Consider the following 10,304-nt stretch of genomic DNA (forward strand, 5'->3'; position numbering starts at 1 on the left):
TTGAATAAACTTAGCACTGTTGGACATCCTCCTCGTGCTCCTTCTGCCCCCATCTCTCTGCTTCTCGAGTTCTTTTCTTCATCTTCTTACCCTCCTGTTCCTGGTCGATTTGTCACACCGGCTGTGACACATAAAGATATTTTACACTTCTTGAATTGCAACATAGGATAATACATTATATGTAAATTATAATTTTTATGTTATTGCCTTATGAATACACATTTAATTTATTTCCAATGTGGTAATGTTAAAACAATGTTACATGGAACATTCAGTATGTCTTTTTTTTTTAAGTTTTTTTGTTTTTGTTTTTGTTTTGTTTTGTTTTGTTTTGTTTTTGAGTGAGAGAAAAAGAGCACCAGTGAGGTGAGGGGCAGAGGAAGAAGTAGACCCCCACTTATTATTGACCCTGATGTGGGGCTCGTTCCCAGGACCCCAAGATCATGACCTGAGCTGAAGGAAGCCGGTTAACCAGCTGAGATACCCAGGCGCCCCTGTGTGTTCATCTTTATGCCACATGAGAGTGATTTTCCACATTACACATGGAGGCATGGAATCACTCACTGATGAAGTATATGCATTCAAATTTTATAATACAGATTGGTTCTTCAACATATATCCATCTACCTACTTGTTCTGCCATCAGTAGACTACAAGAGGAGTCCCTTGTTTTCTACCAATTTTGTTCACAGGTGATACAATCAAATATTTTAATTTTGGTGATGTGTTATGTGCTTGAATTTGCTGCATATGTCAGAAAGTACTTGAACCTGTAAAAGTTTATTTCTTGTATGTGAAGTCCTTGCAAGTTTCAAGTGATGTGCAGAGCACCTGTTCCCTGCGTGGTGGTGCAGTTTTTCCTTTATGTCTGAGATGCTCCCACACTGTCTACAGCATAGGGAAAGCGCTGGAGAAGGACACACTGGACATTAAGTACTTCTCCCGAAAGTGATGTTCACTTTCCAGGGACCAAGAAAATCAAGGAGATTCAGGAATAGCAGGTGTGTATGTATGCAGCAAGAAGGAAGTTAAGGAATGTGAAACTGGGAATAAGAAATAAATCAAGATGGATATGTGGCGTTCAGAACTAAGAAATGTAAAAACCCCACTGATACCAAAGATAAAATGGCATAAAGGTTATGCATTGCCTGTGATATTTGGTCAAAAGATATACTTATGAGAAATTTTAATATGAAAAAACATACATAGCATCAAAGTTGCCTTTTTATCCGTTATTAGGTGTTCAGTTAATTGGCACTAAATACATTCACACTGTTGTGCGACCATTACCACCAATCATTTCCAGAACTTTTTCATCTTCCAAAACCAAAATTCTGTAAATGTTAAATGATAATTCCCCCAAAACACCCCCCAGATCCTAGTAACCATATTCTATTTTCTGTCTTTATGAATTTGACTGTTAGGCAACTTACATAATTGGAATTAAATATTTGCTGTCTCATGTTTGGCTTATTTCAGTTAGGCTCGATTATATTCCTTTGTATGTGTATGCAGGTATGTATGTATGTGTGCACATGCATATGTATGTACATATACAGACACCATATTTTGTTTATCCATTGATCTATTGATAGACATATGTATTTCTTCCATCTTTTGGCTATTTTGAATAATGATGCTATGAGCATTGGTATATAAATACCAAAGTCTCTGCTTTGAATTCCTTTGGGTATTTTTGAGGAATACCCAAAGACTATGATGTTGAGAAAACATCATACTGTTTTCCAAAGAGGCTGTACCAGTTTTGCATTCTCACCAGCAGTGGACAGTGGTTTCAACTTTTCCATATCCTGGCCAATTCCTGACATTTTCTTTTTGTTTGTTTTTTGTTGATAATATTCATCTTAATGAAGATAAAGTGGTATTTCATTGTGGGTTTGATTTACTTTTCCCCATGATTAGTAATTTTAAGCATCTTTTCATATGCTTGCTGGTTATTTGCATATCTTCTTTGGGGAAATGTCTATTTGAGTCTTTTACCAATTTTTAAACTGGGTTGTTTGGATGTTGTTAAGTTGTTATGAGAAATATTCAACTGTATCTCAAAACTATCTATTTTAATTAGTTGCCGAACAGTTACACGTGATTAAATTGTTAGGAAAATTATTGGGATGCTTTTTCTAGGATTCTATATACTGGTTTCTTTTTATTTGTGCTGTTGTAGTATCTCTATTTTTTAGAACATTTGAGAAAACTTCTATTTATTTATTCTAACATTCATGAGTTTTTGAGATTCAAAAGTATTTGAGAATCAAAATAGCTAATGATTCTGCTGCTATACAATTTATGATCTCTGACTCAGTCTACATTACCACCTAGGAAATGTGGATATGATGATGATAAAATGTGTCTCACTCTTTTCCTTTTTCATGTGTTCCATATTCAAAAAATAGGATTTAATGTGGACCTATAAAATATAGCTAACTGGTTACACTACTGAGATGTGAGCTGTTAAAAATGGCTGAATGAATTTCCATCTGCTTGCAATCATATCTACTACATATCATTGGCTTAGCAACCTTCCTAGTAAATGTCATACTTGACACAAACCAAGAGAAAAATGTTTTGTAAGATTCTCAAACAACACAAGACTGGGAGGGTAAGTCTTTGTTTTCAAAGTGATCCAATGATTGTCTCTTTCACTGTGACTATTTTTATCCAGGCATGGTTGGTGAAAGGTTGCTGAGATTAGATCAATAATTCAATATAGATTCTCAGGCACTACTGAGAACCATCGCTGAGCTTGGTGCAAGGTGTGCACACATAGTTCTTATGGGAACTTCCAGTTTTGCAAAGAAAGGAGAAAAAATAAACACAAATATGCATGAATGACTCCAAATATTGGTGGATTTTCTGAAGGACAAGAACAGGGTTCTATGAGAGTGAGTAGTTAGGTATAATTCATATTTAGTGGGGCTATTAGCCCTGTCCAGAGATGGAGAAAGATTTGGGGACAAAAATCACATTATTAAAACTTTAAGATGAAGGGATGCTCCCTAATGTATGATAAAATAATAGGGTAAACTCCAACTTATTAGGCTCATTAACAAATATTTATTGACAGTGTCCTTTTGTCTCCCCATATAAATTCCCCCTCCGTCCACCAATAGGAATGTCACAGCATATAAAAGATTTAAAGCATAAATTAATTCATCATAGGGATGGCTGCCCAAGGAGATTTGTTTTCTTTTTCAAAGCCCACTCTTCCCCAAAGGACTGTTGCAACCTCGGAAAACTCTGAGAGATGGATGAATAAGTTATGGGTGTGTTGGTGATTATGATTTTCTAGAAAGTGTTCAGGAGCCACAATGACCACAGATAACTATGTCCTCTTCTAAAAAATATTGTTTTCTGCAAAAGATGTCTACTTCAATGTAAACATTATACTATCCCAAATTACTGTTTTATTCTTTTTTTTAACGTTGTAAAACCCTACATATATAGACAAAGGGCACAAAAAAGAGTACAGAAATCTACGTGCGGCTGAATGATTTCACACAAAGCTAACATCAACATAGTCACCCATTGCAAGACTAAAATGCTGTCATTTGTCAAAAGCCCCTTCGTACTTTTGACAACCAATGCCCTTACTAACTCTCAAGTATTCTGAGAGTACCCACTTGTATGTCTTTATAATTCTAGTACATAAATATATAATCTTGATCCTTACCGTGTAGTTTCCTGAATCTTTCAACTCTCAATGTAGAGTCATACAACATGTATTTATACCCATCTTTTGCTCAACATTACGCTTCAATGATTGGATTTCATTGTTGTGTGTGCCTGTGGATTATTTGTGTTTACTCCTGGAAATAATACATATACAATGACTTACTTATCCATTACAATGTTGATGCAAATCTCAATTGTGTCCTGCTTTTTGACTGCTGCTGCTTTGCTAATCCTTATGCATTTCTCTTGGCATCTCTTAAGTAAGTACCACATTAGAAGGAGTGCCAAACCATCTCCAAAGAGGATATACCAATTTACACCCTCCTAAATAACTGCATGAAAGTTCTAAAGCTTGATATCATCAAAAGGAATGACATTTGTTTGGACTTCAAACATTTAGCTATTCCGATATAAACGTAATGGTATCAGTGCAATTCGAATTTTCATTTCTCTGATCAGTAATGAGATAGAGGATATGTTTGTTTAGTTATTGGACAATTAGATATCATCTTTTATAAAGTGTCTAAGTCTCTTGTACACTTTCATACAGTGTTTTCTTTATATTGATTTTCACCTCTTTGTATATAAAATAAAATATATTGAATAGAAGTTCTATTTTGGTTATTTATGTGGTAATTCTTTCTCTCCGAGTCTGTATATATCCTTGACATTTCAAAATTGCATTTTTTTTTACATTTTTAAAAACAGCTTTATTGATATATAAAACATATACCATAAAATTCACCCATTATAAATGTGGCATTCAATGACATTTTAGTAAATTTATAGAGTTGTGTAACCATCACTAAAATCCAGTTTGGGAACATTTCCATCACCCACAATGTTTCTTGTGCTCATTTTGTTCATCTCCACACCCCCCTAAGCCATAGGCTTATTAGTCATTCTAGCTCCATAAATTACTTTTTTTGTCCATATTTTTAATAAATGGCATAATAGTCTCAATATATAGTCTCTGGAATTTGATTTCTTTCACCTACCATAATGTTTCTGAGGATAATCTATGTTGTACTGTGTGTATCAGTACTTACTTCTTTTCTACTGATGAGGAGTATTCCATTTTTAAATGGACCACTTTTGTTTACCAATTCACCACTTGATGGACATTTTAATTACTTCCAGTTTGGGGATATTATGAATAATGCTGCTATAAACATTGATTTTTTATGTAGATATATGTTATTTCTTTTTGAAAGATTCCTAGAGTAGGATAGGTAAGTAATATGGGAAGTTTATGCTTAAGTTTATAAGAAATTGTCAAACTTTTTGTTAAAGTGTATCATTTTACATTCATACCAGCAACATATAAGGCTTCTATTTTTTCTACATCCTCACTAATACTCATTATTGTCTATCTTTTAAAATTTATCCAGTATAGTGTGTGTGTGTGTGTGTGTGTGTGTGTGTGTGTGTGTGCCTGTATGCAGTGAAATCTTAGTGTGGTTTTAAGTTGCATTCTCCTAAAAAGTAATAATGTTGAACATATTATATTTATGTTTGCTTCTAATTCATATATTTTCTTTAGTGAAATGTCTACTCAAATATTCACCCATAATAAAGTATGTCTCATAATTGAGTTGTAAGAGTCTCTTATGTGTTCATGATATATTCAGTATAATATATATAATATGTGAATATTCTTGGGGCACCTGGGTAGCTCAGTGGGTTAAAGCCTTTGCCACCCAGATGCCCCTAAAATGCTTAATTCTATAAGATACACTAATTACAACTCATGAGCCACATTACATTTATAAATTACTTGTGGCAATAAAAATTGGCAGAACTCTTTGTGGAAAGAAATGAAATAGAGGGGCGCCTGGGTGACTCAGCTTGTTAAGCATCTGCCTTTGGCTGGTGTCATAATCCTGGGGTCCTGGGATCAGTCCAGCATCCGGCCACCTGCTCATCAGGGAACCTACTTCTCCCTTTCACTCCACCTCCTTCCCCACTTGTTCTCGCTCTCGCTCTCTTTCTCAGTTAAGTAAATAGAATCTTAAAAAAAGAAAGAGAGAAAGAAAGAAAATACATCTTAATGCCTTAATGCCTTTCTCTTCACAAAAATGCAGCTTTGAGAAATTTATCATGAGAAAATAGATCAATAAATTAAAATCAAAAGTGATTTGGGAACAACCCAACTTTAACAAAACAGCTAAATTGTTAAACTGGCTGTTTATTTTAAAAAATTAAAGATGCTAATGGAAGTCTAAATGAAAGTGTGGAAGATATTAAAGAAAATGAATGAGTCTAAATTTTAATGGACAAAACTATTGAATTTTGTAAAACATGAAAGGGAAAATTGTTGACAGAATCAAAAAAGTGGTGTTGAATAGAATGAATATGTTATTATGATATGATATTTCTTTTTTCTTTCTGAAATTTCCAAATTAAAAATTTAGGTATTTCATTTATACTGCACATGTAAATATCCACCATATTTTTTAAATGAGGGAGATGAGAATTGGAACTCTACTGCACAGGCCCTTTCCCTGGTGGGTATGATGAGCGTTGGAAAGGAGAGGTGAGGGTTGTTTGGACCCAGAGTCTGAGGGAACAACCAAAATTCACTTTAATTATTACTCAAAAATGACTTACTTTGTTCTCTGCTTTGACTCTTACACCTATATGGCTCTGGCCAAATATAAGAGCCATCTTCCAAACATCCCTGGTGTCAGGAACACACACACACACACACGCACACACACGCACGCACGCGCGCGCGCACAAGCATACCCTCAATTTGTTTCCAGCCGATCTGTTTTCAAATGAAGGGTAAAGAGACTTGTGATCTTGTTTCAATTTTGCCACATTCTGACTGTGTGAATGTTCCACTTCTTCCTTTATTCCCTGAAAAATGAACAGATTAGAATGGTTCATTTCTAAGGTGGCTTCACACTTAAAACTTGTCTGGACCAGTGTAAAATTTCACTGGGCAAATAAACTTTAGTTATATTAATGTTCTACTTGTATAATTTTCTGATTCAGTAAACTTTGTTTTCTAGTTAATAGCAAAGTAGGACGTTATTTACAATTAGGAAACTTCCTAGAGACAATAGTTATATGGGTAATTAGCACTGAAATTGGAATTAACTTGATCATTATATAAAATATAAAATATTAGCTGATTTGCTATCATGTTGATGATTTACTGTCTTTTTGAAGTGACATTTACTTAGGCATGCTTAATACTACCTTCATGAATTACATAAATTCACTCTCAACTTTAAGATATTTTAGTTTAATTCTGTCATAGTATAGGATTTTTTTAAAAGTCTATAGTTAACCTAATGAAGCATGTCTTGATATTTAAGCTGTAACTAATTGAGAGAAACATTATTACACTTCATGTGCATAGGGTTTCTCTAGAATATACTGTTCTATCCTCCTGCTTTTAACTCCCTTTCTATCTAACTCTGCTGCTTAGTTTATACGGAGACCACACTTCATATGCACATTATCTTTTTTATTCAGTTCTGCAAAGGACATACAACATGACAAGATGTTCTATGAAGTCATTTCTTTCCAGAAATATGCTGTAGTTATGGGACACAGACTGAAGTTATTTGATGAAGATTTATAATTAGAATGATAGGTAGCACTTTAGGTTCTAGAAGCATTTATTTTAGAAGTTGTGATCTCTGAATGCTTGGTCCCTTGTAGGTTCTATTACTTGTATTAAAAATAAATGTTTTGGGGCACCTGGGTGGCTCAGTGGATTAAAGCCTCTGCCTTCCCCTCAGGTCATGATCTCAGGGTCCTGGGATTAAGCCCTGCATTGGGCTCTCTGCTCTGCAGGGAGCCTGCTTCCCCCTCTCTCTCTCTGCCTTCTTCTCTGCCTGCTTGTGATCTCTGTCTGCCAAATAAATAAATAAAATATTTTAAATAAATAAATAAATGTTTTAACATGTAAATAAGTTTCCTGATTATCTAATCTTTTACATAGTTTCTTCTAAGGGCTTCTGAATTTGTTGTCTTATTTGGAGCAATCTGGAAAACCTGGGGAAAGTAACACAATTCAGAGATAAAGACTTTGTCTGAGGCTATGGCACCTGTAGATGTCTGGGTAACCCTTATAGTGAGGGCTTTGTGTTAGAAAGGCAAATGCTGTCTCTACTGGGAGAGAGTCATCATAGGAAATCATAGGGCTTGGAAAGCGTTCATTAATTCATTCTTTCTGGGAGTGTATTTATCCCCCAGGAGGCTTATGTCTTTTACCTGAAAGTCCTTCTGTTTACTCATCATTCTTTCGTGCACAAACACATCCTCACTTAGGGTTCTAAGCCCTAGGTGAGAGGCTGGTAAGACACAGAGGATAAAGATTCCATTTTATCTCTGTATGAGCTCATGATGCAGAGAGGAAACAAAATGGGAGATCAACTCATCCCCATGGCAGATTTTGCTGTCAGCACAGTGGGATTTGGCTGGCAGTGTGAGGTGTCCTATAGCTCTGGAGGAGTATGGTCATCCTGCACATTGTTCTTCTGAAACTGGCGGCAGTGATACAATTTGAAACCTACCCTTATTTCTAAAAGTGGTGGTGGCAAAAAGCAAGAAATTAGCAGAGTATTATTTTAAAAGGCTAAGTATTAGGGTGCGTGGGTGGTTTAGTCGGTAAAACATCCCACTTTCGGTTTCTGCTCAGGTCGTGATCTCGGGAGGTGGAGAATGGAACCCGACCTCTGTGTTCCCCATGACTCTGCTTGAAGATTGTCTTCCTCTGCTCCTCCCCCTAACTAACGCCCGCAGATACATGCACTGTCTCTCTCTCGCTCTCTCTCTCTTAAATACATAAATACATATATTTTTTTTAAAGCCAAGTATACATGGGTAAAAAATATCACTAAAATATGATTTCTGGTATCCTGCAATAAAAATGCATTTGGATGAAATATTGAGAAATTTTTCTTAAAAGAGTAAATATTAAATAAAATAGGAATTGCTTTAAAAGAACTGAAATTACAAAAACAATTAGAAAATTACTATAAAAGCATTAAAGCAAAGAAGTTTTCATTGTATACCAGAATAATGCACAGTAGAGACAAACGTAAAATACAAAGTATAAATATTTTTAAATAGCTCATCACGGTTCCTCCAGTGACATTCCATTTTTCATTTTTTTAAAATATTTTTAAATGTTCTCAGTATTTTACACAATTGAGAACCTTGTATACAGTTTAAGGTCTTCCTTTTTTAGCAATTATAAAATTTGGGTTTTCTGTTATAAAATTATTCTGAAATCAAGTTGAACATTATTGTTCTTTTGTTAGACTTTTAACAGATTGAACATTTTAGAAAACACAAAAAAATCAAACACCAGACGATTCAAAACAAAACAAAACAAAAAAAATTTGAAATCAGGCCAACCTGAATTATTAGTTTGTCCCAACCACAAAAACTTCTTTCTTTATCTCATAACTCAAGGAAACTTAAAATTGTGAAGTTATAATTACTGTCCATTTTCACCACCCATCCACCACCCACCACAATCCCCTTTTATGTATAAGCATGTTATTTTGTTCTCCTAACAATATTATGATCTCCCCATAAATACTGTTTTATAAACTGAACCTTTTATAAGAAATGTATATATATATATAGATATAGATATATATAGATAGATATAATTTTATTTATAGTATTCATACTGTTTCTTATATTATCCATGTATCAAGAAGCTCTATAGTATGGTAATAAATGTGATATTAAAATTGTGGTACACTTTGGACCTAGGAAAATGAACTCTGAAGCCACATTCCCTGGGTTTTAGTCCTAGCTCTATGAGTTTCCAGTTGTTTTTTTTTTTAAAGATTTTATTTATTTATTTGAGAGAGAGACAGTGAGAGAGAGCATGAGCAAGGAGAAGGTCAGAGGGAGAAGCAGACTCCCCATGGAGCTGGGAGCCCGATGCGGGACTCGATCCCGGGACTCCAGGATCATGACCTGAGCCGAAGGCAGTCGTCCAACCAACTGAGCCACCCAGGCGCCCCTATGAGTTCCCAGTTTTATGTATGACCCTGGGCAAACCATTTTACCCCTTGTGCTAGAGTTTTCTCATTAATAAAATGGAAATGAGGCTAATACTGCAACAGTCAGGTTATAGTTAACAGAAACCAGTCAAGGTATCTCAAGCTTTGGAAACCCAACACAAAAGATTTCTTACATTATTGGAAGGCTGAAAAATCAATAAGTCAATGCTAAAGTAACCAGGAGATTAGTAACCTCAGGAACCAACTATGCCCCCAGGACCGCCAGGGCTCACATTGACAGGCCCCTGGAAAAGTCCAACAGGGAAATGTAGGGAGGGGAATGTAGGTTGCAAAATTCCAGCACCAGTGGTAATGTGCAGAATACAGGAAGAAGGCCTCAAAACAGAGACTCTAGATAAATAAGAAGTACGAGTTCTTCTCGGGCTGGAAAGAGAATAAAATTAGTTGATACAAAAAAAAAAAATTAGTTGATACACATGCAGCATTTGTAGCAAAGCCTGGCAGGGAGTAAAAACTTAGTAACTGCTGACTCCTTTTATTATTACACTAACAATGACTCATGAAACACTACATCAAAAACTAATGATGTACTGTATGGTGACTAACATG

The sequence above is a fragment of the Mustela erminea genome, chromosome 11, assembly GCF_009829155.1.
Source record: "Mustela erminea isolate mMusErm1 chromosome 11, mMusErm1.Pri, whole genome shotgun sequence".
In the NCBI taxonomy this organism is placed as follows: domain Eukaryota; kingdom Metazoa; phylum Chordata; class Mammalia; order Carnivora; family Mustelidae; genus Mustela; species Mustela erminea.